The sequence below is a fragment of the Triticum aestivum genome, chromosome 6A (assembly GCF_018294505.1).
Source record: "Triticum aestivum cultivar Chinese Spring chromosome 6A, IWGSC CS RefSeq v2.1, whole genome shotgun sequence".
NCBI classification, from domain to species: domain Eukaryota; kingdom Viridiplantae; phylum Streptophyta; class Magnoliopsida; order Poales; family Poaceae; genus Triticum; species Triticum aestivum.
In genome coordinates, this window is record NC_057809.1 from 565,962,978 (window position 1) to 565,988,531 (window position 25,554).

The window sequence follows — 25,554 nt, forward strand, 5'->3', positions numbered from 1 at the left end:
TAAACCAAATGCTAGCCCTAACAGAAAGGGTACGACGACATATGGAATAACAACAGAAGATGCAGACGTGCTGTTCGTCATAGGTTGGTTCACTCACTACTCTGGTTTTCTCACGTGGCGCAATATTTTTTGAAGCTAAAAAAAGAAAATGTAAATGGGCTGAGCCTAGGACAAAGCCGATAACCAGCATCAAATAGGAGTTGGCGTCATATATGACATATACATACAAAAATGGATACGGTCTTTGAAAGATCTAGATTACTTTTTATACGCTTCCACTGGACGGAAGTAGTCAACCACATGGCTGAAATTATTCCCAAATGCTTAAAAGTGCAGTTGCACTATTACGTCGTCGTGAGCGCACGCGCATGGACTGCACAATTGGGAACGGAGCGATGACGTAGCATGTATTAATTCCAGTATTAGAAAATTCAAAAAGCTATAAATTTTAAACCACGTGTCGGAATTATGATCTGTTTTCACCGTTGGGTCTTCATGATGAGCTCTTTAAAACTAGATTTCATGTGAATATGTTTTGATGATTTTTTCAAAAGCAACTTTGATACTAGATGAGGCAACTTTAGTGCTAAACATAAGCCACTCTGATGCTAGATGAATTGCACCCTGTGTATAACTGAATTCACATAGTAGCCTTCTAATTAGTTGTATGCAGTAGTGTAATAGGTGGTTAACATGGTTGCTAAGTTGCATACATCGAAAAATAAGTTGCAAATAGTTCAGTTGCCTACCATACTGTTAAAGTTGTTTACCGTAGATCAGAAAGTTGCATAACATGGCTTCTAAGTTGTCTACCTCACAAACCAAGTTTACCTACGTCGCTACGAAGTTACCAACGAGTGATTCACAATTGCCTGCAATACTATGGAGGTTGTCCATCAAAGGACCTAAGTTGACTACAATGTCGAAAAGTTTTCGTGGGATCTAAGTCATCTATCATGATTCCAATTTTCTAAACTATGTGAGGATAGATGGTATGAGATCCTTGTGCTTTCCTTTTTTGGGGGAGTCTACCCACCAACGTTATTGAGTGCGCGCGTGTTGGCTAGCCAGGTCGCGACGAGCTCTTCAAAATTAAACCCCACCTGGATATGCTTTGATTTTTTTCAAAGCAACTTTGATGCTAGACGGGGCAACTTTAGTGCTAAACATAAGCAACTTCACTCCATTAAAGTAAGTAATTAGCAACAGTAAGCAACTAAGTAGTAATAGAGAACAACTTTCAACAGAAGCAAATAACATCGCATCACCTTCATAATCAACTTTCCTTCTACTAGAAGCAACTTTATAGTGCTAAAAACAGACAACTTCAGTACATTTTGTGTCCTAATTAATTTTGTCTAACATTCTCCTAACGTCTTCACTGGCACTTCCAAAGTTTTTTCTATTGCTCATGCTCTTATGTCGTTGTTTCTAAATTGCCTATAACATTATGAAGTCGTTTGCTTTTGTGTCTGTTATTGCTAGTTATGGTAGGCAACTTGATGGTGAATCTAGGCAACTTTAGAGTGTTTGTAGGCAACTTAGAAAAACAGTGATAAACAACTTCAAAATATTCTAGGCAACTATTTTATAAAGTTAAGCAACTAAGCAGCAATGGTAGGCAATTAATTACCAATAGCAGGCAATTGACATCAATGGTAGGCAATATATAATACTTATACGAAATAGAACTGATCATCAACAAAAGACAACTCAGCAGCCGTAATAAACAAGTCGGGATAGTGTTAGCAAAATTCATAGGTACATATAGTGCAGTGAAGTTTCTTTGTATGTAGCACTAAAGGTGCCTTGTGTTTTGTGTGATTTTTCTAATTTTTACGCGAACCAGCCTATTGGTAGTCCTACTAGGCCAAAAGGAAGAAGTTGCTTCCCTATAGCAATATAGTTGCCTCAATCACACTGAAAGTTTCCCTCGAAAAAAGTTTGACGAAACCTTTTCAAATGGGATCTGGTTTTAAAGAACTCGTCGTGAAAAACTCAACGATGAAAAGGGAACTGAATTTTGACGCTTAAATCAAAAGTTACGGCTTTTAACACGTTTTGAGCCTCAAATAAATGCACACGGGGACAAAATCTAGGCTGATTTCTTTGACATAACATAATCATGTGGGCATGGGAAAGGTGGTGACAAGGACCAGGATGTTTTCTTTTTTAGAATCGTGTACGGATGGACCGGTTGCATTTTCCATGTACAGTAAGAGCGCTGGATCTCACAAACAAGCACCTGGGTGCTCGCTAGCCATGTCCGAAATTATTTGCTCCCTCATGGATTGGATTTGGATGGATTATTGATTGGCTTTGCTTTGCTTGGTCTCTCTGAACTCAGGCACCGCACAGTACCTGTACCTATTTTTTTGCAAGAAGTACTCCGGACTATATTGAAAATAAGTAATGGTACTGATACACCATAACTTCAGAAAAATAAGAAATTACAAATAGCACACTAAGGAACCAATCTAGCTAGACCACCAACCCGAGATGAGGGCATGCCGCAGTCGCCGTCACCGCCGCTTCCTGTCCGAGCTGGCGAAATCCTTGGTTATGCGCACGGATTAAAGACAGGAAGTCACTATTCTCCGTCCTAGAGGACGACCAAGAACTTGAACCTTGGCGTGCATGTTTGATTGATTGCATCGCATTATAGGTGGATGAGTGGAGCATAGCCATGTTTCTACACTGGGGCATGCCCTGCTTCTCCATGTGCATAGCTTCGTGTGGTGTGTAAGGGTGGTTAACAAGCAAGAAGGCCATCCAGCCTACGCCATGGCGGTGCAAGATTTGTTCCTCTAGTTTTTCTGCCGGTTCTACTACTCACTATTTCAGCCGATCCCCTGCTCCGCCTTGCCTTCTTCTTGCTGCTGCTGCTGCAAATTCAGTCAGTACCTAGCTACATTTTGCTACTGCTTAACATACAAGAGGTGTTTTCACGTTTCTGCTCCGGTGCTCCCCCCGGGCTAAACGCGAGGTGGAAAAACACATCGACGGCCAGGATGAACCAAAAACGGTTCATAACAAGGGGCACGATCGTCTTTGTTGCCCCCGCGTATAGCCGTCGAGGAGCCCTGGGAGGCCCATACGGGCCCGGTTAGATCGTATGCCCGGCCGTATACGTATTTGTTTGTATACGGCGGCCTTTCATACACGCGTGAAGCCGCCCAAGTGTGGGGCAGCAAGTGTCACGGGTAGTTGCCAAAACTGTCCCATCATATAAGTGTGGACGACAACCACCTCCGGCCGCATCGCCCACCATTTCCCCCCGCCGCATCGTCTCCCTCTCTCCACTCCCCACTCCCTCTCCTCTCCAACCTCCTCGTCTCCCTCACCGCATCCTCTCCATCGCCATGGCGGACGCAGGAGGCGAGCGCCCCGATTGGGGTGCAGATCTGGTGTAGCAGGTGCGGTAGGTCGCTGCGGGCACCTTTGTTAGGGGGTGTGCCGGTGTCCAGCGCGGTGCTCCCTCCATTGGAGATCCGGAGAAAGCGGGGACGGGCTGTAGCGGCGCGGTCCAGCCAGATGCGCCCGCTCTGGCGATCTCTAGCGTGGCGCAGAAGGTGGGGGCGGGCTCTGGCAAGGTGGAGGCCGGCTCCGGCGAGGAAGAGGCGGAGCAGAAGGTATCTGCTTATCACTTTTAGTTGGTAGTTTTTAGATTGTAGGGTTTGTGGCCAGAACTTTGTTTGGTTAGATTTGTTGGAGGTAGGGTTTTCTCTGCATTAGAGTTTTCTGTATTTGATTCGTGCAAGAATGGTGGGCCACTTATGATTATTAGATTAGGTTAGAAGTAGCTGGATTGAGGGATGGTTTTTTTTCAGATGCTTATTAGATTAGTAGTGGAATTTTTGCAATTCTTTAGGTGTTTGGCTTGAGGATTAGACGATGGATTACTCAAATATATACTTCTCTATTGGTTTGGGTTGGTGCCTGCTTTAGTTCTTTGGCTTGATGATTAATTAAATGGATGCTTAGTTCTAGGGATTATGCATGTCATAGTTACAATTCTTAGATGCTTGATTGATGCATGTTGTCATAGTTGCAGTTATTTGATGCTTGATTGATGCCTGTCAGGCAGAGGCTATGAGATGGGTTGTGCATGGCCTTGTGTTTTTAGAAATTGTCTACCTGAGGTGATTAGATGGTTCATTAGATTGGTTGTAAATATAGTGAGGGATGTGCTCATCTAATGGGTGTTGTCGTGTTAATCAAAAAGAGCTTCTCAAGGGATGGATTTGTTTGTGTTGGATTGGGGCTTCTGAAGGAGAGGGGAAGCGTGCTCGAGGGGAAGGGGCAGTCTATGCTTATTTAGTTTGGGTTAGTAGTGGAATTTTGCTGTTGCTTCCGAGATATTTATAGCATTGAACATCCTCTGCAATGCCGTTGCTTCAGAGATAAAAGCATCTTGGCGTTTTTTCAGATGCTTATTATATTAGTAGTGGAAATTTTGCTTGTTAGATTTTAATTAGTATGAGGTTGAATACCCTATTTAAGGGGGAATTTAAGGTCAGATAGATGTCATATGATTATTAGATCTGTAGTTCAATGCTGCTGACATTTATGATTATTTGATTTGATCCGTGGTTCAATGATACTGGATGGAAACATAGTTGATTTGGAATGCATCAATTTTGATGTGCCAATGAATTGATTTAGATGATACAAGATTCATCTATAGTATAATTTGTTGTTGTTTAGGTAAGTAATGAAATTTTAGATGTTTGTTGGAGATGTATGCATTTATAGTTGAAGTTGTACCTAATTAACTACTGCATTATGTTAATATGTGTAGGAGCTTTGCTGCATTATCCCAAAAACAGTAATTTGTGCATATTAAAGTTTGTAGTTGGCTTCTGTAATTAGTATATACTATATGTAAAGTGTGAAGTAAACATTCCAAGGCGGGATCCTAGCAACAAAATATTCTATATGTTTCCATTAACTAGTGTGTGTGGGGGGGGATTCCCTCAAAAGAAAAGTGTTGGGTCAATCCAGGGAATGTCAAGAATCCAGCTTGCATTTTCATTAGCATTTATGAAGGAAATAATTTGTCTCTTGATTGATTCCTTAGATTCTACATTTGTAAGGATAGCATTTGGTCACTTGCAACATACCAATGTGGTTCACATTCACAATTTTATTTGTAATGACATTCTGTGAACTGCAATTCAACTCATTGTAATTGATGTGCTTGTTTGACAATATAGCAGGAGGAGGAGGATCTTGTGGGCAACAAGAGGAAGTGGGACAAGACTGGGTTCTACCCAGATGACTCTGATGAAGATCAGCCGTACGAGGTAAGGCCTAGTTGAATTGTTATTTCTGCATTGAGTTAGTATCACGTGTTTATAGTTTTTGAATGCATAATGTATTAATGTCAGTTATTAATGTGTGCAGTATGAATCTGGAGATGATGTGGACGAGGGGAACATTGAGTCCTTTGAAGAGAAGGAGGTGTTGAAGATCAGGGCCCAAGGACCTAGTATGTATCACAACTGGAGGACTGAAAAGTACCGCTGCCCCTACTACAGCAAGCCCAAGTCCAGGTCTGGGTTATTGGAGCATCTGATGGAACATTTCCGGGCTACATCGATCTCCAGTCATGAGTACAAGATTAGGGCTCAGCATTGTGCCCTCCTGAAGGTCCTGAGAAACCCTAACCTCTAGTCCCACATCATGCTGATCATCAGAAGCTGGAAGCCGTACTCATCATCAGTATATTTGATGATGTTTTACTTTTGGAAAGCTGCATTTGGGTCTGAACTGCTTGGAAACTAGCTATGTTAATGTAATGTATTGTGTGTCTGAACTGGATCTGTTGTGAACTGCCTGCTACCTGTGGTGGTAACCTAGAATGCTATCTATATATGTGTGGCCTTAACTTTATTGGTGGTGAATACTTCCTTCATGTTTAGTTGTTGTTTCATGGTGCAATGAACACAAATGGCACTTCGGTGTTGCTTCAGACATGCTGCAACACTTGTCTATGATGTGGGCAAGTGAAACATGCTGTGCCCATGTGCCAATTATACCAAATATTGAATGTGGCAATGTTCCAAATTGGCTGTCATGAATTATATTACATGGGGTTTAGTAAAGTTAGTGATAATTGTTCATCCTCACACATTCCATCAACGCATAATTTGAATAAGCAAAAAGATCAAATGTTCCATCATTTGAACCTATGTTGCAATTAGAGAGCAAATATTCCATCATCAAAGTGTGAAGGAATTAAATGTAAATTTAGAAGAGTAATGTAATACTAGTTAAAAATAATGTGTGCAAAAAAAGGAATTTGAAATAAGATCTACTCTATTTTGTAATAAAGTTATATTACCCTACTTATTAGAATTTTGAAAATGTCACTTATTTATAAGAAAAGAAAATATAAATAGTCAAAAAGATGTGTTTGATAAAAACACCTTTTGAATTTTTAGTATGTTGTTATTTGAGGGGTCATGTAATTTTTATGTTATTTTTTGAGTGCTCACGTAATTTTTATGTTTAGTGAAGGAAAAGGAAAAAAACAAAGAAAAGGAAAAGCATGGGCCATCCTAGCCATCTTGGAAACCTAGCTTTATAAATAAAAAATTCAAAAAAATAAGAGGGCATTAAAAAATATACCAATATAAGAGGGCATTAGAAATTAAAAAAAAATCAAAAAATAGAAAGAATATTTTACAATGCCCCCCTGAGGAATAGACCGATGTTTTGACCAGTCAGTCTAGAGGGCATTATAAATTAATGAAAAATTCAAAAAAACATAAAACCTTGGAAACCCACCTTTGTTTGTGCAAGAGATCATGTGTGCCAAAGTTGAGGTGATTAGGAGGTGGTCGAAAAAATGATCGCATTCCGGAGGGGCCATTTGGTCTAACTTAAGCCAGTTTTTGAACAAATGTGATTTTTCCCACCACCTCCAAATCATACATACTTTCTTGAACATGGTGACCCACATGTGCCAATCATGCCTATGAAAGAAAATTTGGAAAAAGAATATTTTACAATGCCCCCCTGAGGTATAGACCGATGTTTTGACCAGTCAGTCTAGAGGGCATTATAAATTAATTAAAAATTAAAAAAATATAAAACCTTGGAAACCCACCTTTGTTTATGCAAGAGATCATGTGTGCCAAAGTTGAGGTGACTAGGAGGTGGTCAAAAAATGACCGCATTCCGGAGGGGCCATTTGGTCTAACTTAAGCCAGTTTTTGAACAAATGTGATTTTTCCCACCACCTCCAAATCACCCAGACTTTCTTGAACATGATGACCCACATGTGCCAATCATGACTATGAAAGAAAATTTGGAAAAAGAATATTTTACAATGCCCCCCTGAGGTATAAACCGATGTTTTGACCAGTCAGTCTAGAGGGCATTATAAATTAATTAAAAATTCAAAAAATATAAAACCTTGGAAACCCACCTTTCTTTGTGCAAGAGATCATGTGTGCCAAAGTTGAGGTCATTTGGAGGTGGTCGAAAAAATGACCGCATTCCGGAGGGGGCATTTGGTCTTAACTTAAGCCAGTTTTTGAACAAATGTGATTTTTCCCACCACCTCCAAATCACCCAAACTTTCTTGAACATGGTGACCCACATGTGCCAATCATGCCCATGAAACAAAATTTGGAAAAATAATATTTTACAATGCCCCCCCGAGATATAGACCGATGTTTTGACTAGTCAGTCTAGAGGGCATTATAAATTAATTAAAATTAAAAAAATATAAAACCTTGGAAACCCACCTTTGTTTGTGCAAGAGATCATGTGTGCCAAAGTTGAGGTCATTTGGAGGTGGTCGAAAGAATGACCGCATTCCAGAGGGGCCATTTGGTCTAACTTAAGCCAGTTTTTGAACAAATGAGATTTTCCCCACCACCTCCAAATCACCCAAACTTTCTTTAACATGGTGACCCACATGTGCCAATCATGACTATGGAATAAAATTTGGAAAAAGAATATTTTACAATGCCCCCTTGAGGTATAGACCGATGTTTTGACCAGTCAGTCTAGAGGGCATTATAAATTAATTAAAAATTAAAAAAATATAAAAGCTTGGAAACCCACCTTTTTTGTGCAAGATATCATGTGTGCCAAAGTTGAGGTCATTTGGAGGTGGTCAAAAAAATGACCGCATTCCGAAGGGGCCATTTGGTCTAACTTAAGCCAGTTTTTGAACAAATGTGATTTTTCCCACCACCTCCAAATAACCCAAACTTTCTTGAACATGGTTACCCACATGTGCCAATCATGCCTATGAAATAAAATTTGGAAAAAGAATATTTTACAATGCCCCCCTGAGGTATAGACCGATGTTTTGACCAGACAGTCTAGAGGGCATTATAAATTAATTAAAAATTCAAAAAATATAAAACCTTGGAAACCCACCTTTGTTTGTGCAAGAGATCATGTGTGCCAAAGTTGAGGTCATTTGGAGGTGGTCGAAAAATGACTGCATTCCGGAGGGGCCATTTGGTCTAACTTAAGCCAGTTTTTGAACAAATGTGATTTTCCCAACACCTCCAAATCACCCAGACTTTCCTGAACATGGTGACCCACATGTATCAATCATGACTATGAAAGAAAATTTGGAAAAAGAATATTTTACAATGCCTCCCTGAGGTATAGACCGATGTTTTGACCAGTCAGTCTAGAGGGCATTATAAATTAATTCAAAATTCAAAAAAATATAAAACCTTGGAAACCCACCTTTGTTTGTGTTAGAGATCATGTGTGCCAAAGTTGAGGTCATTTGGAGGTGGTCGAAAAAATGACCGCATTCCGGAGGGGGCATTTGGTCTTTTAACTTAAGCCAGTTTTTGAACAAATGTGATTTTTCCCACCACCTCCAAATAACCCAAACTTTCTTGAACATGGTGACCCACATGTGCCAATCATGACTATGAAAGAAATTTTGGAAAAAGAATATTTTACAATGCCCCCTGAGGTATAGACCGATGTTTTGACCAGTCAGTCTAGAGGGCATTATAAATTAATTAAAAATTAAAAAAAAATAAAACCTTGGAAACCGACCATTATTTTTGCAAGAGACCATGTGTGCCAAAGTTGAGGTCATTTGGAGGTGGTCGAAAAAATGACCGCATTCCGGAGGGGGCATTTGGTCTTAACTTAAGCCAGTTTTTGAACAAATGTGATTTTTTCCCACCACCTCCAAATCACCTAAACTTTCTTGAACATGGTGACCCACATGTGCCAATCATGACTATGAAAGAAATTTTGGAAAAAGAATATTTTACAATGCCCCCCTAAGGTATAGACCGATGTTTTGACCAGTCAGTCTAGAGGGCATTATAAATTAATTAAAAATTCAAAAAAATATAAAACCTTGGAAACCCACCTTTGTTTGTGCAAGATATCATGTGTGCCAAAGTTAAGGTCATTTGGAGGTGGTCGAAAAAATGACCGCATTCCGGAGGGGGCATGTGGTCTAACTTAAGCCAGTTTTTGAACAAATGTGATTTTTCCCACCACCTCCAAATGTGATTAACTTTCTTGAACATGGTGACCCACATGTGCCAATCATGCCTATGAAAGAAACTTTGGAAAAAGAATATTTTACAATGCCCTCGTGAGGTATAGACCGATGTTTTGACCAGACAGTCTAGAGGGCGTTATAAATTAATTAAAAATTCAAAAATATAAAACCTTAGAAACCCACCTTTGTTTGTGTAAAAAATCATGTGTGCCAAAGTTGATGTCATTTGGAGGTGGTCGAAAAAACCCTAGAACACTGATGCGGCATGACGCAACGTGCGTTTTGTGTCCGAATTCGTGCACACCTTGCCTGGGGGGCCACATTGGCCATGCTCCCAAAAGTTGGGGTCATCTCATGCATGCCCCCACATGCACCATGTACAAGCCGGACCATTCGGGTCTGCCAGAGGGCAAGTTTGAAAGAGGTTTTCCTTGCCGGACCCACCAAATGATCCCAAACTTTTTGCACACCGTACCATGACCATGGCATGCTTGTGGGAGGAGAATTCATACACCACGGCCTCATTTTTGTTGAAATCCAATTAATATCCATGTGTATTACATGTAAGTGAGCATGTGTAAATTTATTAGATGACTTGAAGGTCAAAACATTAACTTGTCATATATGCAAAAAAATGTGTATGGAATGCAAGTGAGCATGTGTATAATTTAGTGTGTGATTTGAAAATCAATACACATGGAAATATGCCAAAAAAAGTGTCGACCTACCAGAGCAGGAAATTTCATACTCCACGGCCTGCATACGACTAGGAACACTGCCGTGCATGGGCCAGGACGCAGGCCCGTGGTGCAGAATATCTCTGCTGCTAGTAGGCCCCACGGGGCAGAGGGGAGGAGAGTTAGGCAATGTACTGCCTGCAATTGATAGGAGCTTAGGAGGGGGGGTCGCAGCCGGGTATATAAACCAGTGCCGCACTCTCTCGCTTGGCAAGGTGGGACTAAACTCCCACCACCCAACGGCTGTGCGCTGCGATGTGCCCTGTGCGGCTCTGCCTTGGGCCGAATTCGGGCGGGTTGGCTCAGGGCAGCCTTACCCGCGCGCTGATATGTTTGATATTTTCTTTGTTCCTTTTCTTGTTTATATTTCTAATATTTAAAATCAAATCTTTTTTTCTATATTATTTCTAACAGTGTTTACTAAAATTAAAAAAATATGCCAAATTTTGTTGTGTTTTATTTCATTTGTTCGCTCTCTTTTGTATATTGATAATATTTACGAAATATAAACTAAAATGGTGTGTTTTATTTCGATTCTTTATTCTAATATTTCTTATCTTTATTATTATTGAAATATTTTTAGTTTGTAAGATAAAATGTTCTGTTTTATTTCACTTCTTCATTCTAATATTTGTTCTCTTCTTTATATTTGAAATATTTTGAAAATGTAAGATAATATGTTATCTTTTATTTCACTTCTTCATTCTAATAGAGCTTATCTTTTTTATATTGGAATTATTTTTTAAATGTAAGATAATATGTTGTCTTTTATTGCACTTATTCATTCAAAATTTTCTTCTCTTTTCTATATTCTCCTCTTTTCTTTGTTCTGAAAGTTATAAATTTAAATAATGTATGATATAATGTTGTCTCATATTTCACTTTTCATGGTTGTCTTTCCTAATTATAAATTTTCTTTTCCGTTTCATACTTGAAATATTATTAAATCAAATCTAGTTGGGACAGTCACATGTATGCCTCCACTTGCACCATATACTACAAGGAGGTTCTTTGAAAATGTAAGATAATATGCTATCTTTTATTTCACTTCTTCATTCTAATAGATCTTATCTTTTTATATTTGAATTATTTTTTTAATGTAAGATAATATGTTGTCTTTTATTGCACTTATTCATTCAAATTTTTCTTATGTTTTCTACATTCTCCTCTTTTCTTTGTTCTAACAGTTATAAATTTAAATAATGTATGATATAATGTTGTCTCATATTTCACTTTTCATGGTTGTCTTTCATAATTATAAATTTTCTTTTCTGTTTCATACTTGAAATATTATTAAATCAAATCTAGTTGGGATAGTCGCATGTATGCCTCCACTTGCACCATGTACTACAAGCAGATTCTTTTATGCACACCCTACGATGACCATAGCAAGCATGCGTGGCAACTACCGTTCATTTCCGACACTCTATGCATTTTGTAGGCGTTTTGCGGTGATAAAACCCTAGAACAGTGCCCCGACGTGACCAAGGCACACCGTACCATGACCAAGGCATGCATGTGGGAGGAGAATTCATACACCACGGCCTTATTTTTGTTGAAATCCAATTAATATCCATGTGTATTACATGTAAGTGAGCATGTGTAAAATTTATTAGATGACTTGAAGGTCAAAACATTAACTTGTCATATATGCAAAAAAATGTGTATGGAATGCAAGTGAGCATGTGTATAATTTAGTGTGTGATTTGAAGATCAATACACATGGAAATATGCCAAAAAAGTTCCCACCTACCAGACAGGAGAATTCATACTCCATGACCTGCATACGACTAGGAACCCTGCCGTGCATGGGCCAGGATGCAGGCCCGTGATGCAGAATATCTCTGCTGCTAGTAGGCCCCACGGGGCAGAGGGGAGGAGAGTTAGGCAATGTACTGCCTGCAATTGATAGGAGCTTGGGAGGGGAGTCACAGCCGGGTATATAAACAGGTGTCGCGCTCTCTCGCTTGGTGAGGTGGGACTAAACTCCCACCACCCAACAGCTATGCGCTGCGATGTGCCCTGCGCGGCTCCGCCTTGGGCCCAATTCGGGTGGGCTGGCCCAGTGCAGCCTTACCCGTGCGCTGCTCTGTTTGATATTTTCTTTGTTTTTCACTTCTTAACTCTAAAATTTATTTTCTTGTTTATATTTCTAATATTTAAAATCAAATCTACTTTTTGTATTATTTCTAACAGTGTTTACTAAAATTTAAAAAACATGCCAAATTCTGCTGTGTTTTATTTCATTTGTTCGTTCTCTTTTGTATATTGATAATATTTACGAAATATAAATTAAAGTGGTGTGTTTTATTTCAATTATTCATTCTAATATTTCTTATCTTTATTATTATTGAAATATTTTTAGTTTGTAAGATAAAATGTTCTGTTTTATTTCACTTCTTCATTCTAATATTTGTTCTCTTTTTTATATTTGCAATATTTTGAAAATGTAAGATAATATGTTATCTTTTATTTCGCTTCTTCATTCTAATAGATCTAATCTTTTTTTATATTTGAATTAGTTTTTAAATGTAAGATAATATGTTGTATTTTATGGCACTTATTCATTCAAATAATTCTTCTGTTTTCTATATTCTCCTCTTTTCTTTGTTCTGACAGTTATAAATTTATATAATGGATGATATAATGTTGTCTTTTATTTCACTTTTCATGGTTCTCTTTCCTAATTATAAATTTTCTTTTCTGTTTCATATTTGAAATATTATTAAATCAAATCTAGTTGGGACAATCGCATGCATGCCTCCACATGCACCATGTACTAGAAGTAGGTTTATCTTCTCGGTCTCACCAATTGAGACCAAACTGTATGCACACCCTAGTTGGGACAATCGCATGCATGCCTCCACGTGCGTTTTGTGTCCGAATTCATGCACACCTTTCCTGGGCGACCACATTGGCCAAGTCCACATGGTCCGAAAAGTTGGGGTCATCTCATGCATACTTCCACATGCACCATGTACAAGCAGGACCATTCTGGTCTGCCGGAGGGCAGGTCTGAAAGTGGTTTTCCTTGACGGTCCCACCAAATGATCCCAAACTTTATGCATACCCTAGGATTACCATGGCATGCATGCATGACAAGTATCGTTCATTTCCGACACTCGATGCATTTTCTAGGGTTTCTCCGGCGACATAACCCTACAACACTGCCCCCACGTGATGCAACGTGCGTTTTGTGTCCGAATTCGTGCACACCTTGCCTGGGGGACCACATTGGCCAAGCCCACATGGTCCCAAAAGTTGGAGTCATCTCATGCATGCTTCCACATGCACCATGTACAAGCAGAACCATTCGGGTCTGCCGGAGGGCAGGTATGAAAGTGGTTTTCCTTGACGGTCCCACCAAATGATCCCAAACTTTATGCATACCCTAGGATTACCATGGCATGCATGCATGACAAGTATCGTTCATTTCCGACACTCGATGCATTTTCTAGGGTTTCTCCGGCGACAGAACCCTACAACACTGCCCCCACGTGAAGCAACTTGCGTTTTGTGTCCGAATTCATGCACACCTTGCCTGGGGGACCACATTGGCCAAGCCCACATGGTCCCAAAAGAAAATTGTAGAAATGATAGAGATACTATAAATATTGTTGAACATATACAAGTATACAATAACTAATAGGTGTCACAAAGAGTTTTTTTAGGGATGAAGCAATGATATTTATTTTGAGGGAAGAAACAATGCAGGTAGGTGGGCCGGCCCAGACCGCAAATAAGTGTCGGATCCATATTTTGGGGCCCACAACGCTGCGCTTTCCATGCACGTCGATCACATGCACGTCGATCACGGGAGTAGTTGCCGTTCTGTTACACAATTCTGGGATCGTGCTAATCCATATGTTCCTAATCCCTACGATTGAGGACCACGTTCAGCCTTGCTTCAACGGAGGAAAATATAGATCGAGAGATTGGCCACAGGGAAGTTACGACGACCTAGGCGTCGACCTCGTATATAATCTCCTCCTCCTCGCACATGTCGTCGGCTAGATCGACTCCTGCCGGCGAGGCGTCGACAACTCCGTCCGCCGCATCCCACACACCACAAAACCCCCGAGAAGATCAAGGTCGTCCACACGTGCAGGCCGACCTCGATGAACTACGTCGAGAACGCATCGCCGACTTCTTTCATCTTCGTCGACCGATCAAGTAAATTGTCCTCCTTCCCTCGCGCCTTCATAGCAAGCTACTTCCTCCGTCTCATTGCTTTGATGGACTTAGGTTTACCACATATTTTCAACAAGTATGAACTTGACTAGATGCGTTCTGACCAGATGGCGTAGATGAAAACAATCTTTGGTTCTTTCATAGCATGGTAGAATAAGATGTTGTTTCTTGAGAAGCATGATGCAATACATTTTTTGTCACACGATCCAATTATATTTTTGTCACACGATCCAATTATATTGTTGTGCACATAGAACATTAAAGAGTTATTAGCATTATATGTTGATGAACCTCAAATAGGTACCATTGCTATAGACTCTAGTTTATTTACAATTGAACAATTTGTCACCTTGTTAATAAGACAACCAGACGAATTAGTAACAGTTTACCATATTAAATTTATTGAGTATATAATTTATCTGATACTCAAAGAACTTGATCAGATGCAAGTAAATTCAATTACAAATTGTAGTTATTTTTTTATTGCCTCATGTCAGCACACACTTGGCTGCATGTTGCAGTATACATGGTGATAGTTTTGTATTTGCATTAGTGTTATTTTTGCATTAGTGTTAGCTACTGCCAGAAAGTTTTATATTTTTGCATGTCTATTGTTATTTTTGCTTTAGTGTTAGTTAATGTCACGAAGTTATATATTTTATTTCAACAGGATGGACGAGCTGAATGGAGAAATAGTATGCGCCGTTGAGAAATGGTGCAAGCTTGTTGCAGCTCTATCGAGCGGTCAACGCGCTAGAGTGGCTGATACAACATTGCGCAGCATGCTGCAGATACCATCTATTAAGATGCGTACCCTACTGATTAGGTATATGATTGAGAATTTTCAGGCCAGCACGGGCAGATTCATTATACAAGAGGAGGTTGGGGAGGTGACTCTCGGTGCGGTCGACGTCGAGTGCATCTTTAACCTCGAGAACCAAGGACTGTCCTCTTCGGACATTCTGAATGAAGAAGGCGAGGACATGAAGGAGCGGGTGCCGCCACAATTTCTCAGTAAGACATCAGAAAACATAGTGATAGATAATCTCATTGAGGACATAATTAAAAGTAAAGCCACCGACGATGATTTCCTTCGCAAAGTAGTCCTTGTCCTGTTAGGAACAATTATTGCTCCCATGTCAAGCAAGATTGTGCCAAAGCAATACTACGCTTTGGTCAAAGATGTGAAACGTATTTCAAAGATTAACTGGAATGCCTTCACCATGCGTGTTCTCCTTGATTGCCTTCGCATAGTGAAGAAAGGCAAACACCTCCGCCAATGGCCGAAAGGCAATTTAGCTCTCTTGCAGGTACACATATGAGACCTATTGCATAATGTCAATTATCATATCATTGCAATTTTATGTGATGTATTTTACTAACTCTAAATCCTTATAACTTTTTGTAGTACTTGTACTGGGAGAAGGTGCAACCGGTCGAAGGCGAATGCGCCTATAATCCCAACTTGTCCATACAACCTCTTATGAGGAACTGGATAGAAGGTGCAGCCACTAGGAGAGATAGGTTTGACTATGACAATGGGCGCGGCCGTGGTAACGTCAGGGTAAGTCATTGTGTTTCGTCTTTCTTAAATGTTTTGTAACTTAATACTATTTATTTTTTATTCATCACATGTACTTCAATATCGCATGCAGATCGAAAATAATATCACCCATGAGTATAGGGCTCAGGAGCCCAACATCCCAAATAATGCGCCTACCATAAAGCCAAAAACCAAGCCTGCAACTGGAAACACAAAGAAGTCGACAACAACCGCATTTTCGGAAGATTTGATGGAGCTTCTAATGAAGTGGTGCATGGACTTCATACACACCCAGATGAGGAAAATCCCTGATCAAGTTGCTGAGGTATCACACCCAAACTTTATAGTTTATAGTATGTTTGCTGTTTTAAACCATGCTAGCATTACTAAGTTTATATTTCTATTGCAGAGGTTGTTGGAGAAGTTGAACAAAGCAGGTGTCATGCACAAGCCGGCTGCTGCCGTGCCATCCGCGGAGAATGATCCGGACGCAGTGGATTCGTTCGAGAATGGTCCATATGAAAAGAAGGAATTCGTGTACAAGGAAGACATGGATAGTGATGGACATCTGATCATTGACATGACGCAGCCTGATATAGTGCTTCCCGACCATAAAACCGTACCTGAGGTACTATGTATTTATCTTTCTGTCTATAATTTTCTCGTTTCATTTTTTACGTCCAGAAATGTTCACACGATTTAGTTTGCCAAACAGAAAACCTCACCGAAGATGAATGGACAAAAGGAAGCTTCACCTGTTAAGCGTAATGGTGTATGTGGGGGTACATCGGAAAACCCTTGGGTGATTGGTACTTCTACTCTAGCACCTTCATCGGACATAGACATTTGTCCATCTTCTGTCAGCAAGTTCCTGGCTAAGACGAATGGAAAAAGGGTGCAACAATCGATAAGGATGAGGAGGTTATGTCCGGTAAGCGAAAGCGGACCGTTTCCAAGAAATTTGAATCCCCCTACGCACTTAACAAGCCCGTCAGGCGTACCAGCCGTGGTTAGAGAACCTCTGGTACTAGTACTGCTACTAGAGGTATCGTAACTAACATTCTTAATTTTTTTATTTACTACCAATGCATATGATCACCATTGTTGACGTTCATATTATTTCATGCAGCTCTATTTTCGAACAATAATGTGCCGGGGGTTGTGGCAGATGAGTTGACGCCGGAAATAATTGATGCAGCTGTTTCATTTGTCGAGTTAGCTGCTAGCACTGAGAAGAACAAGAACAAAAAAAATTACTACAGTGAAGGCCGTGGCATAACTCGGACTTCCGAAAGGATTCTACCGGTACTAGCTCATAGATGGTTGTCGGACGATGTAAGTACTACTTGCATGTCCTGTTTTTAAAATGCTCAATAATCTATGTCTCAACTTTCAACATGTAATGCGCTGATATTTTATGTAGGTTATTGATGCTTATATGGGACATTTGGAGTTGCGTGTTGGTCATGATCGTTACCTCTGTCCAGCATGGAGGTCCAAATTCCTTGTAGATCGTGCTATCGCACATGACGATCCATTGCCATCGAGCTGCAACATGGATAGTGCTCTGACCAAAGTTGGAGTAGTTAATAGAGTCACGAAAGAGTATACTGTGCGTGATAAGGTACGTAATGTTTGTGATTCATCAGTACAAGATAGTTCATCAAGTATTTCTTTTGATCCATAATGGTTTTTTGCACTGTAGACGTATATTGCGTTGAATATCGACAATAGCCACTGGATGACCGTGGTCATGCACATGATCAAGAAAGAATTCCAAGTTCTCGATTCGCTCTATCCTCTGGACCTGACTGAGAGGACTGTTAAAGCACTAGTAATGTAACCAACATTTGTACCATTGCTCTTACATATTATTTATGATTGTTTTTTAACACTATCCTCTTTATAGCGAATGGCTATAGCACACGATATGCGTCAGACAAATCTTATTACACCAGGGAAATATCCGGACATAAGTAAGTGGCCTATCAAGGAGTATGACATACCCCAGCAAGAGGATGGGTGAGTTAATAGGACATCATGCACAATCAAACAACAACACACATGTTCGTATTGCCCATCGCTAATGTTTGCATATGTACCAGGAACTCTTGTGGCCTTTTTGTCACAAAATGTCTAGAACATTTGGACGAGGACCGAATCACCCACGATATTACACATGTATGCTGTTATTTACGTTTGTAGACTTGCTACTATGGTGGTGTAGCAACTTCGGTTCATGTAACCTTTATGTCATTTTTTGCAGGCCACCGTTGACGCAAGGAGAAGATGTTTCGTCGCAGAGTTTCTTATGACACATTCGAACTCGATGGAGTGTGTGAAGAACAAAATTCGCGAAATCGCAAGGAAAAAGCGCGCTTGAAGAATTCATGCGGCATGCAAGATTGAAGTTTTAGTGGTTTGGATTTAGTCCGGTCGAAGGTTTCGACGGCATGATTATCTTAGGGGTTCTATCATTTTTATGTGATAAACAGGGCATCTCGAATATTGTGACACATGCATGTGTATGTGTCTGTCAGACAATTCGCTCGTACAAGACAATTTGGTCATAAAATTCGCTCGGAGAAGACAATTTGGTCGTACCAATAAAGTTTTGGCTTTACTTATCAATTGTTCTTGCTTAATATTTTTCTCATTTCCAATTTTTTACAATTGTATTTTTCACGGCTTCACTTATCCAGTGTTCTTGCTTAATATTTTTCTCGTTCTCCTTTTTTTATAATAGTCTATTTTTCTCTTCAACTGCTCTCGTAAGTTTCATATTAAAATTTTCACAATCTTAACTTTTTTTAAAACTCTACCAAGCTTAGCCGTCTGCCTTAGCTATCTGCATGTCATCATCTTGCATAATCTCCTAGTAATTCCCCCTCATCACATCATTATGAAAACTAGTCATGGTAGATAAGTAAATATATCGAGCCAAAATGTAATATTACACTGATCAAAATTAGTCATGTCAGCTTGTTGGCTCTATCGCCTGTTATCACGCATCATGTTTTTCTATTTTGTTTTACAAACCCGTTGTTTTTTTATTATATGTATAATTAACTTTTTCTGTACTCACCATAATGCCAGGCACAGCCCATCTAACCACGTGAGGGGCCCCACAGGCGGGCTATCTTCCCGGCAGCGCTACACCAGCCCATTTTGCCAGGTTCACATCAATCTTTCACCTTTTCTCATTTCCCTTTCCAAATCCCTAGCCCTCCCTCTCTATTTGCGCCTCCAAATCTCGACGGCGAAAGTATGACAGCGAGCTGGGCGTCAGGCAGCGGCGGTTGCGGCGAGAAGAGCGGTGGCGACCGCAAGTTAGGTCGAACCCTAGGTCCTGCAAGCAGGTGGGGCGGATTCAGTGGCACAGGAGGCAGCGGCGGCAGATCTAGTGGAACAGGGGACGGGGGTTTCGTGGGCGGCAGCGGGCCGGGAGAACCTACGGCTAGGGTTTCTTCAGTGCTACACTTTGGTGGCAAAAAGGTAAGTTCTTTACCGTTGTTCTTTACATCCCAGCATTATCGCCCATAATTCATCACATGTGGCCATGACAAGCTCCATCTATGTGGTCATCAGGAAACTCCTAGTGGCCGTGTCTGCGTAGATGCAGACAATTTTGGCAGCGCACTCGGGGGATGTGTGTTTGAGGTTAGTCTACTGAGCATGATCTTCAAACTAGTACTTCTATTATGGTCAAGCTGCAAAAAAGTTCAGTGTTTAATGCTTGCAGCGACAAGTTCAGTTATAAAATGACTTGAATTGCTCATGATTTATTTAGGATGATATCACTTCTGAGTATGTTGAATGGGTTGATGGGGAGTGAGATAGCAAAGCAAAGTCAGTCATTAAGTATCTTGCCATGAAGAACAAGAAACTGGAGACTAAGATTACAGAATATGAAGCTGGAATTAAAAGGAATGAGAAAGAAAGAGGGCAATGGTTAAGATGCACAAGGAGATATTGCTCTATAGGGATAGGATTTTAGGATTTGGAGGTCTTCTGTATCTTGGCCTGCTTGCCATTATGATTGCTGTCATAGTTAGCAAGTAGATTGTTCATAAAGTTATTGACATCATTGTAATTGACATGATGAAATGATGCTGAATTATTTGCTATTCAGTTTATGGGCAAAGTGTAACAGAGATTGCAGCATAAATAACATGGGGCCATCATGATTGGTACACAATGCACTTTTGGCATGTTCTATATTTGGCAGACAATGCACTTTTGGCATGTCCTATATTTGACAGACAATGCACTTTTGGCATGTTCTATATTTGGTATGTGATGCACATGGGCACATCACCTAGCAACACTACTGATTTATGCAGCAGCCCAGTTCATTTTCTTGTTGCAACATAGGAGCAACATCTAGCAGCTTCCATGCAACACTGAAGCAAAGCAACAGTACATATTCAATATTCTGAAATTTAACTGAACTTGACACTTAGGGTGACCAGTAGATATTCATTTCTTCAGCCACAAAGAACCCGACCAAACCGTACCGATTGCATAACTTATATGCTTACATATAAAAGCATACCTAACCAACATCAAACCCAAAATAATGTTAACTTATATGCTGAAACATATAACAGCATACCTAACTTAACATAACCAGCAGCTTCCTCCTCCTTCAGCAACTGTGCCCATCTTCACTTTTTCAGAAATTTGAGGCGGCGTGAGCGGTGCACCACACATGGAGAAGCCTTCTTCTTGACCGATGTTCTGTTCGACAGCTGCGCCACCTGATCCTGAGCCACCTCCTCTTCTTCCACCTTCACTATGTCAGGGAGGAGGGGAAGGAGCTCGACGTCGATGGGCATTGTCTTGCCACCCTCGACGGCGACCGGCGCTACCATCTGCACAGCGTCCTCCTCGCCCTCCTCATGGTCATCAAGGATGACAAGTACCTCCTCCACGTCGTCCTCCATGACGTCAGAGCCCAACGGCAGCACTGGCTTCAACACGTGGCGGACCTGGTAGTCTGGGCTGATGGGCGCAGGGAGAGCGAGATCGACGTCGACGCGGTCCGCCCTCGACGCGACGCGTGCTAAATCTGGCCGCAGCGTCATGGTGGTGGAGCGGTACATCCACCACCTTGCGCGTTGAATAGGGGAGTCGCTCAGCGTGGCCTCTCGCATTGCCCACACGAGTAGGACAGCCGGCGGGACGCCGCGGCCGTAGGGGAAGGCGCACTTCCTCTTGGCGTCGGTGAGGACTTTGACGAGGCCACGCGCGTGGTTGACCAACATCTCCGTGCTGGGGAACCAGCCGCACACCTTCGTCAACTGCGCGCGCCACCCCTCGTCATCGCTGGCGAGGTCCATCATCGCTCTCTGCCAGCCGAGGCTTCTCTCCATGGAGGCGGTTGTAGCGGTCGCCGGTGAGGGTATTCTCGATCTACTGTAGGTGGGGATAAGAGGGGAGTTCGAACCAGCGCCCGTGGGAGGTGGGTGAGTGTGTGGTGGGGAGGAGAGTGGTACAGTTACTTATTTAATGGCATTTAGGACGTGGGCAGGGGAAATGTACAATATCCTTTCTACCTCCCGCCCAGTCATTACACAGTAAAGAATTTTTTTTGATTTTTGTTTAGAGGGAAACATCTTACTTTATTTAAACAAAGACTGGGATCTCGTCTGCTAATACACTAAGGATACAATCAGGGGGCGAAAGCCTCCAAACCAAAGAAACACAAGCGCCTACAGCTACCTTAGCCAAAGTATGAGTCGGCCGATTAACACAATAAATAATTGAAGCAAGTGTTCTACTCTTGTTCCTTCTCCACTTTTCTGCACATGATAGAAGACAAGCTAAGTTAATGAATGATACAAAATTTAATAATCCACAATGCATACAAACACTTACTTCTGATTTAGTTTGCATTTCTTGCTACGTCTAGTGTGTCCTACCAAGTTGCAAGCGCCGCACCGGGTTTTCAACTCATCAAAAGAGAGTGGTCTACCATTTTTCGAGACAAGGCGGCTCTCATCTACCTTTGTTGCACCTTTGCTTGAAACTTTCATAGGATCTTTAACCTCAATCATGTTGCCTTAACCATCGTCCACATATTCAACTGCACACTTACTGATGTCATTTGTTTGCTTCAACAAATTTTCCTGTAGCAGATCATACTCATGACTCTTAGCTATCACAGCCTTCAAACTCTCCTGTAACTGATCCCACAAAGTAGGGTGTTTGCATGTCGCATGCATAGCTTCAGACGCTAACACACTGACCTGGCTATATTTCATTCTTTCCCCGGCCCCAGTCCAACCAAATCCCAACAGATCGCTTGTGCGCCTCGCGGGCAGTCCCAACCTTGCTTCTTTCGTGAACCGAATAAGAACTAAACACTTTGGTATTTCAGATATGTTCAAGTGCTTAAGTACATGGAATATGTGCTTGCAAGGTAGACCCTTTCGAATCATTCTTTTACAGCTGCACCTTATAGTTTCTGCGGAATTTACTGGTGTATACTCCACCCAAAAACGGCGCTTCCGGTTATTCTTCCAGGCCACGATGTACTGCTGTGATCCGTCTCCCAGCTCTATTTCTATAATCTCCATGCCGTCAATTTTTCTAAGATCATCCTGCAACATATAGAAGTTTGCTGGAGTGAAGACGTGAGAAGCAGCTATCTCAAGTTCCCTCGAGCTAGTAACTGCCACCGGTAAACTCTATGAGGTCGTGCAGTCATCTCGCGCCTCATTTTCACGGATACGCACAACGGCGTTCTCATAGTGCAAAATCATATCCACCAGGGTCATTTCACCGTCTAGGTGGAGGTGAAGGCATGAGTTTAGGCTTTCACTCCGCTGGTTGCTTTTCATGCCAAGCCAAAACCCCTCTGTTAGATATGCCGCGGCCCACAGTCTCCTCTTCTTATACATCCGCCTCAACCATGTTATAGTTTTTTCCGACTGCCATCTTTTGGAAAATGCGTGCCATCTCTCCTCAAACGTTTTCATGGACGTGTTGTAGTACATAAGAGTTCAGAACTCCTTCAAGGACTTGTGACTGAGGTGAATCTTCATATTTTTCTCTACGTGCCACGTACATATATGGTGCCACATGTCTGGCAAGACTTCGCGAATTGCCTTGATCATCGCAGCGTCGGCGTCTGTGATAACACTCTTAGGCATCTTTTGACACATGGACCTCAAAAAAGTCTGCAGAAGCCACACGTATGTCTCCTCGGTCTCGTCCGAAACTATGGCACAACCAAAAACAGTGATCTTCCGATGATTGTTAAGACCAACAAAAGGTATGAATGGCATACCATAGCGGTTCATCTTGTACGTGCTGTCAAATACAAGCACGTCGCCGAAGTCCTCATAGTCATGACGAGACTGGGAGTCGCACCAGAACATCCTATTCAAATGTCCTTCCTTATCTAGCATGTACTTGAAAAAGAAGCTAGGATCCCTCTGTTTCCTACTGGACATGATGCCTATGGCTGTGGCAGCATCACCTTTTGAAAGCAGCTTCCTCTTCTCCTTGGCGCAAAGGTTGTATATTTCACGCCTGGTAAAACCAACACCGTCGTACCATACATGTTTGCTGATGAAGCAATCCATGATGTCGTGAATTCTAATCCCTGCAGCTCCCATGGACATTATCTCATGCTTCTGGTACTCTTTGATTTTTCTGTGGGACCAAAGAAAAGGTACCTCGCCCGGTCCTGCCAACATATGGCTATGCTTGTCCTCAAAACTTTCAACATACCAAATCCCACGCTTTTGGTCAAGCTTGACGGTCAGGTGCGCTTCATAAAAGCAGCATGTCTCGGCTCTGAGCCTACGGCTGTGTCCTTCCTCGGTTAGCAACTTGCTGTCATGTTTTCCTTGTCTTGAACAAACAAACCGCCTATAACGCATATGACGTGACTCTATTTTGTTATAGCTGACCTTATTCTTTCTAATGCTGAAACCATTATCTCTAGCATAGTTGTTGTAGAAATCATACGCAGCATCGTGAGACGTAAAGGTCATTTCCATTATCTGCATGAACATATCCCTCTTATCATCTGCACTGGCAGTATCTTGGACATTCTTTGCCCCATCATCTTGTGTCACCTACACAATCAAACCACAGCCATGAAAACAAATTTCTATGGTTTAACATTACTTACTTCCATAGAACATTGATTACACACATACCTGACTCATGATGACCGACGACTCGGACTGCCCAGAACAAGTTGCATCTAATGATTCGTCGTTAAGGCCTGTCTCCGCGTCGGATTCACCGTAATAGTCGTACGCATTATGACATTCGGAAATGAACTAAAAAATACAACACAAATACATAATTACTTATCATATAATATTCCAGAAGAAATTCAATTTGCATGCCAACAAAATTTTTCACTTACGTACCTGACTAATGTAATCTTCATTCGAGAGCTCCGAGTTGTTTTCCTGATCATTATCAAGCTCATCGATCTATAAATTTTCAACACAAATATTTAATGTTGTCGGATGCCACCAAAAAATTACAACATGACAATGCCACTCACATTAAGATCGTCCCATTCGTTCCCATTCTCTGATCGATCTTCACGATCTGAATTTTCATCATCTGACCAATCTTCTATCCAGTCTTTCACCAGTTCTCCAAACTCCATGTCTACCATGATATCGGTTAACTCCTCGTCCGCCATTTCCTACAACCAATAATATGTATCATCACATGTGCAAACATTATCAATGATGAAATATAAAACACATAGCACACGATCACGGATGTTATGTAAACAACCGCAACCGAGGCCGTTCAGATTTGCCAAACTTACTAAGGAAGATGGCCACGACACCCGTCGTGATCACTTTCAATCGCGAGGAACTGCATGATCTCAAAACCTAGCTAGATCTGTGATTACCTCTGCCGCCGGATACCTAGGTTAGCCGCCACATCAAATAACGATACTGGTGGTGCGCACAGCCGACGGCAACCGACGCTACGTGAACCCAGATCACGAGGAGCAGCATTACCGGAACAAGATCCACGATCGCATGCGCCGCCGGGTAGCTAGGTTACCCGCTCCGCTAGGTTAACCAGTGCCACTGGCGCGGCGGCAGTTCCTTCGATGTTGCCGCAAGCAAGACTAGAGGGGGGACGCGGGATGCGGTACCTGTGCGTGATCGTTGGAGATTCACGACATTGTCGCGCCCGCTGTTCGACGAGATCGCCGGCGACGAGATAGCCGCCGGTGGAGATCTACTACGTGACTTATGGAGCTGCGTCAATGCTCGCGAGATTGATGGAGCTGCTCGCGTGAATGATTGGATTCGGCAGGTCTTACATGGACGTGGGGTCATGTGATGTTTTTTTTCGGACCAGGGTACTGTACATATACGGTCTGGGTTATACAGGGCTAGAGAGGGCTTGGATCTGGGCTGCGGCGGGCCAGGAAAAAAACAAATTCGCGGGGACAAAAATACCCCTCCGAAATTAGTTAGGGGGCCTCGCATTTTCATTGTTTTTCGTCTCTCACCTGTTTACGACGTAAATGAAAAAGCAACTACTACGGATCAGCCTGTTGATTTGATTCAGAATTA